General features: G+C 39.5%; 1 pseudogene; it reads left to right on the forward strand.

Moving 5' to 3' along the window:
* Nucleotides 1–1,836: 1,836 nt before the first annotated feature.
* LOC136145172 (small ribosomal subunit protein eS25 pseudogene) lies at nucleotides 1,837–2,252 on the forward strand (annotated as a pseudogene).
* The last annotated feature ends 6,422 nt before the right edge of the window (nucleotides 2,253–8,674 follow it).

The raw sequence follows: 8,674 nt of genomic DNA on the forward strand, positions 1-8,674 counted from the left end.
TTATAAATATAACTACTTATAAATTGTATACACATATGCTTTATAAAATCTGGTATTAAGACAAAAGGCCGTAGCATGTTATATCCATTTCTTGCTGCTGCTGTAACAAATTAGCACAAATTTAGTGACAATACAAATTTTTTCTCATACTTCTGGAGGTCAGAAGCCTGTCATAGGTTTGAGTGGGACTGAAATCAAGATCTGACAGGACTGCATTTCTTTCTGGAGGATCTAGAGAATTATTTTCCTTTCCTTTCTCAGCTTCTAGAGGCCACTCGCAGTTTTTTGGCCCACAGCCCCTTCAGCTCACGTGGCACTAGTGGTAAAGACTCCATCTCCCAAAGTAGGAGACATAAGAGATGTGGGTAAGACCCCTGGTTCAGAAAGAACCCCTGAAGGAAGGTAGGGCAACCCGCTCCAGTATTCTTGCCTAGAGAATCTCATGGACAGAGGAGCCTGGAGAGCAACAGAGTCGGGCATGACTGAAGTGACTGAGCACCCTTGCATAAACCTTTCCTCATACCACCCCAACCTCTTGTTCATCACAGCCTCTACTACCAACTAACTCTCCTGACCTCCTCTTAGAAGGATCCTGGTGATGACATTGGGCCTACTCAGATAATTGGGGTTAATCTCCCCATCTGAAAATCCTTAATTCAATCACATTTGCAAAATCCCTTTTACCACATAAGGCAATATACTCACAGGTTCCAGGTATTAGAACCTGGACATCTGTATCATTCAATTTAACCCACCACATACTTTAAATGTGTCGTATCTGATCATGTTAATTGTAAATGTAAAGTATAAAGGAGAACAATTATTTGTCCACATAAATATTAAGTGTAAAATTTTAAAACAAAATAGTGGAAGAAAATAAAAGAGACTACAGTTTTAGTTGAAGTAAATGGTTGATTTAGATGGATTGGCCAAAAAGTTCATTCAGGTTTTTCGATAAGATCTTACAGAAAGACGTGAACAAACGTTTGGCCAACTCAATATATTTAAAATGGTTTCCAGTGACCTTAACAAAGTTACTGTTTTAAAGTGACTTAGCCATGTGTATGTGCATACAGTACTGGAGCTTGTTTATTCACTTTCCTCATCCAAAAATAAGATTACACTTTGTTGATAATGGCATGTTCAGTTCCCCCTCTTCTCCCCTAGACTGTGGGTTCCATGAAAAGTGCCATTGTGACCTACTCCCTCTGTCTACCCTATACCCATCCAGTGTGGAGTTTCAATAAACTGTCTTATGCTTGACACAAGACAGGCTTCCTCTCTCTAACAACTATCACATTCTTTATCACTAGCAGAATCCCAATTTTGTTCACTTTTTCTTTTGTCAGATACTCAAGGAATGAGTGCCTTTCTATGCCCAGGGGGTAAATTTTAAATAGCCTAAGGCAACCATGGTAATATTACCACCCATCCCACTGACAATTAATTTAAGAATGGGCATGTGATACTTACTATGTGATTCCCAAGCATGGGAACTCTGGCAGGTACCTTCTGGTAAAGATTTTTCCTTCCTGACAAAGAGATGTACAAGGCGGGGCTGCCATTTGTCTGAATCTTGATGTGATTGTGTGAGGTCATGGGCCCTAGCACGATGGCAGTTCCTTGCAACTATGCAGCCATGAGGCAAGGACTCACCCAGGAAGAAAGGTAACCTACGGAGGATGGTAGAGCAGGAAAACAGAAAGAAAAGAGGCTCTCATTGTAATTGCATGTCTGACTCTTTTACAACCCCTTGGGTGTAGCCCACCAGTCTCCTTTGTCCACAGATTTCCCAGGCAAGAATACTGAAGTGCCCTTTTTGTCCGACATCTTAGCGAGGCGGCAGTGGTCACAGTTGCTCTCTGGCCTTCGCTATGCCGCCCAAGGGCGACAAGAAGAAGAAAGATGCTGGAAAGTCGGCCAAGAAAAACAAAGATCCAGTGAACAAATCTGGGGGCAAGGCCAAAAAGAAGAAGTGGTCCAAAGGCAAAGTTCGGGACAAGCTCAATAACCTAGTCTTGTTTGACAAAGCGACATATGACAAACTCTGTAAAGAAGTTCCCAACTATAAGCTTATAAGTCCAGCTGTTGTCTCTGAGAGACTGAAGATTCGAGGTTCCCTGGCCAGAGCAGCCCTTCAGGAACTCCTTAGTAAAGGACTTATTAAACTGGTTTCAAAGCACAGAGCTCAAGTGATTTACACCAGAAACACCAAGGGAGGAGATGCCCCAGCTGCTGGTGAAGATGCATGAACAGCTCCCACCAGCTGTACATTTTGAAAAATAAAAATTTATTAAATAAAAAAAAAAAGAATACTGAAGTGGGTTGTCATTTCCTTCTCCAGAGGAGCTTCCTGACCCAGGGATCAAACTTGGGTCTCCTACATTGTAGGCAGATTCTTTACTGCTGAACAACCAGAGAAGCCCCCTCTGTTCTTTAAATAAAGGTAAGCTTTTATTAAGTGCAATAGCAACTTACATGTTTATTGATACATTGAATTATACAGTGATTATTGAATCCAATGTTAGATTCCCCTCTGAGATATTTCTTTCATTATACAGTGATACAAAAAGTATGTTTCACCTAAGGACATGTTCTTTCTTATAAACAAAGAGAAGAAATCTTTAGAGATAAATTTGAGGCAGAAACACAGCAATTATTTTGACTTTTATGGTTGGCAGACTTGTGTCCTCTTTTTCAATTTTGTTTTGGTTTTTCTCCATTTCATTATTTTTGTATTGTAAAACATTTAAGTAAATAGTGGAAAAGGCAATGTGCAGTACAAACTTAAGATTTTAATACGTAAAGTAATATGTTGTGTGTGTGCTTAGTAGCTCAGTTGTGTCCGACTCTTTGTAGCCGTGGATTGCAGCCCACCAGGCTCCTCTGTCCATGGGGATTCTCCACGCAAAAATACTGAAGTGGGTTGCCATGACCTCCCCCAGAGGATCTTCCCAACCCAGGAATCGAACTCAGGTCTCCCGCATTGTCAGTGGGTTCTTTACTGTCTGAGCCACCAGGAAAGCCCATGAACATTGGAGTGAGTGCATGCGTGCATGTGTGTGAGCTCTGTCACTTCAGTCCTGTCCGACTCTGTGATCCCATGGACTGCAGCCCACCAGGTTCCTCTGTTCATGGAGTTCTCCAGGTAAGAATACTGGAGTGGGTTGCCATTTCCTTCTCCAGTTGGAGTAAATAGCCTATCCCTTCTCCAAGGGATCTTCCAGACCCAGGAACTGAACCGGGGTCTCCTGCATTGCAGGTGGTTTCTTTATCAGCTGAGATACCAGGTCTATTAATGTTATTTTATGTGGCTTCATGGCTAAAGTAAACATGAGACAAAATGTATATAGTTTATAAGAGCTGGAACAGAAAGCTGTCTTTTTAATGCCCTCTGAAAGCTTTCTTTAGTTCAGACATTTAAAAAGTGCCTCTTTGGGATTACAAAAGTAATATTTATTCAGCAGATCTCAAATAACAAAAATACAACACCAAGACACTTAAAAGAATAATCACATACACTTTATCAGGCAGTAATTTGTATCACTTTGTGTCTATCTTCCTAATTTATACATACTGGACATGGAACAACAGACTGGTTCCAAACAGGAAAAGGAGTACATCAAGGCTGTATATTGTCACCCTGCTTATTTAACTTATATGCAGAGTACATCATGAGAAATGCTGGGCTGGATGAAGCACAAGCTGGAATCAAGATTGCTGCAACAAATATCAATAACCTCAGGTATGCAGATGACAGCACCCTTATGGCAGAAAGTCAAGAGGAACTAAAAGGTCTCTTGATGAAAGTGAAAGATGAGAGTGAAAAAGTTGGCTTAAAGCTTAACATTCAGAAAACTAAGATCACGGCATCTGGTCCCATCATGTCATGGGAAATAGATGGGGAGACAGTGGAAACAGTGTCAGACTTTATTTTGGGGGGCTCCAAAATCACTGCAGATGGTGACTGCAGCCATGAAATTAGAAGATGCTTACTCCTTGGAAGGAAAGTTATGACCAACCTAGATAGCATATTAAAAAGCAGAGACATTACTTTGCCAACAAAGGTCCATCTGGTCAAGGCTATGGTTTTTCCAGTGGTCATGTATGGCTGTGAGAGTTGGACTGTGAAGAAAGCTGAGGACCGAAAAATTGATGCTTTTGAACTGTGGTGTTGGAGAAGACTCTTGAGAGTCCCTTGAACTGCAAGGAGATCCAACCAGTCCATCCTAAGGCAGATCGGTCCTGGATGTTCATTGGAAGGACTGATGCTGAAGCTGAAACTCTAATACTTTGGCCACCTCATGCGAAGAGTTGACTCATTGGAAAAGACCCTGATGCTGGGAGGGATTGGGGGCAGAAGGAGAAGGGGACGACAGAGGATGAAATGGCTGGATGGCATCACTGACTCGATGGGCATGGGTTTGGGTAGACTCCGGGAGTTGGTGATGGACAGGGAGGCCTGGCGTGCTGCGATTCATGGGGTTGCAAAGAGTCAGACACAACTGAGCAACTGAACTGAACTGAATTGAACATATGTACACACACACACACACACACACATATATATATATATATATATATATATATATGCTTTTTAATAAGGTGTGTGAAATTTTTTTTATGTTCCACACCATCTAATTTTTTTTTCATTTTAAACATACTTGGATAATGTGTTTTTAATAACTACTTTTCTATTTTTGTAATAATTTTTAATCAGCTCTTTATGTTACACTGAATTTTTGTTGATGTCTTTAGAAGATTAAATTTGTAAAAGATACCATGTATTGTCAACTAGGAAGCAGAGAAAGTAATAATCTACAAAAGCAAGGAGACCTAACTCTTAACTGGGTCATCCAGAAATAAAACTGAAGGAATTAATACCTACTAAGGCAATGACATTGCAACAACTAACTTCTTTGTATGAACTGATTAAATCTTATTGTAAAATATTCTTTTTGCAAGGAGAAAGACTACAGAGATGTGAATAAATACCTTTGCAACATCGTCAGACCACCATAGGCATTTTATCCATTAAAATGAATGAAGGCTCTATTTAAAATACATCCTTATACTTTCTAACCAGACTTAAGTAAAGATGAGATGAGGATCAAATAAATCTTATTCAAAGTGCTCTTCAGTGTAAGGAATCTCCTACTGGGAACTAATCTTCAAACCAGGCATATTTGATAAATCTGGAAGGTACATTCACCGTTAGAGGCAGGTACAGAAGCAATCTTGCCTAAACTATAGTTATAGCTGGTGCTCAGTAGGAAGAATAAATATTTGGTTTTATGCCCCATTACTCCTACATAGTAATGTCCCTACATCCTTTACTGCCTCTGATAACCTTTCCAGAAGAATTTTTGAGTATGTGTTGTGGGTGAGACAGGAACTCTGAAAGTAATCTCCAGAAATCCTAGTTTTTGCTAAATGTGTATGTGGTAGTGGCAGGGGTGGAGGGAAGAAACCAGAAGTAGCAACAAATGAAATACAGGAAGAATTTTATTAGAACCCCACCTTCTCAAAGTCTGACAGTTTATTTCCCTTGGGGGAAAGAAAAAAGAAGGGAAGAAAGAATATTTGATCGGCAACATATCACAAATCATTGCCCTCCTCTGTCACATGTAAACTCCTGCTTTAATCATTCTTCACATTGCCAGATTAGAGAAAAACAAAATCAGATGTAAAACTCTTTATTCTCAGAATTCAAGTGTAAGTAGACCAAATCTCATGTTCAGACCAAATAGTTTCTTACTTTGAGTCTGGAATACTAATAGTAATGTCATTTAGAAGTTATTTATATTAACATCTAAAAATTCAGCAGCTCTCATACAATTGTTTGCCTTCATGTATTTTAGATAAAGTGGTGGCAGATATTTCAATACAAAGAATACAGATGGAGAAATAGAGAGTTTATGTATTTGAGAGCCTAATGTCATTGACTTTTTAGAACTAGATTTTAAAGTTACAACTATTCACATCTTATTCAGCACTCCTTCTTAGGCTAAATTTTAAGAAACTTCTGCATCACAAAATATAACCTTTTAGTTTTTCTGTACAAATGCTGGGGTTTGGATGGGTCCACAAAATGATACCCCTCTGTCTGTCCAATTCCTGAATCCAGAGTCACTGTATCTGGTTGGGCATACCGGGAACTTCAAATTCCACGAGAAGTTAATCAGGCTCATGCAGACCACGCACACTATGCAGACTAAAACTCTCGTTATCTTCAGACAGTTACACCCTGGAGGGAAAGAAAGAAGGAAGGACAAAGATAGGCATGCCCAACTATTCCAGGTCCACTATCCAGAGCACTTCCTTTCTCCTTCAGAAGGAATGAATGAGTCATGGAGAGAAGTGTAGAATATTACATTACAGAGAAACACAAAAGTGAAGTGCAAGTTTTAGACACTCGGTTGTATCTGACTCTTTGCGACCCCATGGGCTGTAGCCCACCAAGCTCTTCTGTCCATGGGATTTCCCAGGCAAGAATACTAGAGTGGGTTACCATTTCCTTCCCAGGGGAACTTCCTGACCCAGGGTTCAAACCCGAATCTCTTGCATCTCCTGCCCTGCAGGCAGATTCTTTACCGTCTCAGCCACCAGGGAAGCCCCAGTCAAGGGTAAAAGAGGATACTCCCAGCCCCATGTGAAATTCATTTTTCATAAAACATTTTGAAGATTACAATATTCAATAAATCATGTTAAGGAGTTAGAGGCAAAGGTGAAGGACTTCCCTGGTGGTCCAGTGGCTAAGACTCCATGCTTCCAATGCAGGGGGTTTGGGTTCAATTCCTGGTCAGGGAACTAGATCCCACATGCCGCAACTAAGACCTGGTGTGACCAAACGAAGAAATAAAATAAGATATTTAATAAAATATTAAATATTTTCAACATATTTAATATTTTATTAAATATCTTTAAATGTTTTTTTAAAGAGGCAAAAGTGAAAATATCAGCTGACGCAAATGAATTCTATATTCTGTCAACAGTCAATGAACTGAGTCAAAGTAGTGACCGGAACATTTCCTGTGGCTATTTTTGAAAACAAAATGGGGGAAGTTTTTTATATTATTGTTAGTAGTTATGTCTAACAAAAGTAGTGACTACAAGAGAAATGATACATAGTAAAAAACAACAAACAAACAAACAAAAAATCTTTCTTTTTATGTTGAGAATTGAGAAAGTTTGCCAGGAAACACTGGCTTGACTTTGATGCTCAGACATAACAATCTATTAGCCTAGAAGCTTCGTGTGCCTCCTCTTCATTACTATTTACATTTAAAAATCTTATCTATATAAATAAACAGTTTATCCACGTCTGTAATGACATTAAAGGGGAAGAGCTAAAAAGATTTGTACCAAATTTTAGAGAGTGTATTTGTTATGATCTGATGTGAAAACTGTGTGTAAGGAGGAAACTGCCTCAGGCTGGGGGCTTGAGGGGTGTATAGGCTCCTGACAGGAACTGCAAAGACCCAGACAGTCCCTCTCAGAATATCATGAGGCTGCCTCCCAGGAAGACATAAGGATGGTTTCAGTGTGAATCCTCAAAGACCAAAAGGACAGACATGGTGAATTGCAGCCACTAGTATGAAATGGAGCAGCTTCTCTCATGGGTAGTTCTAGAGGGAACATTCCAGGGTCAGAAGAACTGGGATTTATCTATCTATTTTGGTTAGATTTGTTTCCTTTATTTAGGCAGTCTGAAATAATTTCTATAAAGAGGACACAAAAATAAGTGAATTGCTTAACCAATCACTTTAGAGTGGTCCAAAGGGATTCAGATTTAGTGATGAAGTAGAGCACAGCGACAGTTTCAACAGAAGCTTCAAGTTCCTCAAGCACGTGAAGCCAGGGATCCCTCCTCCCCTCTAGGCACAGAAATTCACTCCTTGCATTGTTGGTCCTCAGGCCAACGACTGCCTCTCCACCGTCTCTGAAGCACTAGGTGAAGACCTGACCTTTCCCTGGAATATTGCTTTCATTCATTCTTTCAGTCACTACTCTGGGAGTCAGACATACATGAGTTCAGTTTCTGACTTTGCTACTTAATAACTTTGGGACCAAGAAACTGTGTCTCTTGCATTCTGAGTTCAATGAGTGTCCAAACCATAGTACTATTGTGAAGATTCCAGGAGAATTTCATGTAAAGCTAGAAATCTTTACTTAGAACACAGTGAATATCAGTTTAAAAATATTATTATGCACCTAAATATGAACCACAGTACTAACTAAGCCTTGTGGATCCACACTAAAGATTACTAAGAAGTTGTCCATCTTTCAGTGAGAACAGATAAGCAAAGTGGCTAATCATAACATTATGGAAGAAATCTAAGCTTGATAGCTAGATCTTTAACCGTGAGATCATCAGTCTGGCCTGGTTTACTGCTTAATTCCCATAATTTCAAGCAGTGACTAGCCATCATTATACAGATAATACTCAATAAGCACTTTTTAAAAGATAAATGCATGAATGAATTGATGCCTGAGTTATTGGACAAATGGAATATAAAGAAATGTACATACTAGCATGGACACACCAATAAAGGATCAATTCATTCTTCAGGGCAAGTGAGGTTAAAACACTGAGTTTTGTTCGGGAAAAGGAGATTAAAAGGAAAAGCCTCTTGTTCATTGGTTAAAAATATGGGTTGAAATAGTGCCATTT

This window comes from Muntiacus reevesi, chromosome 12, assembly GCF_963930625.1.
Source record: "Muntiacus reevesi chromosome 12, mMunRee1.1, whole genome shotgun sequence".
In the NCBI taxonomy this organism is placed as follows: domain Eukaryota; kingdom Metazoa; phylum Chordata; class Mammalia; order Artiodactyla; family Cervidae; genus Muntiacus; species Muntiacus reevesi.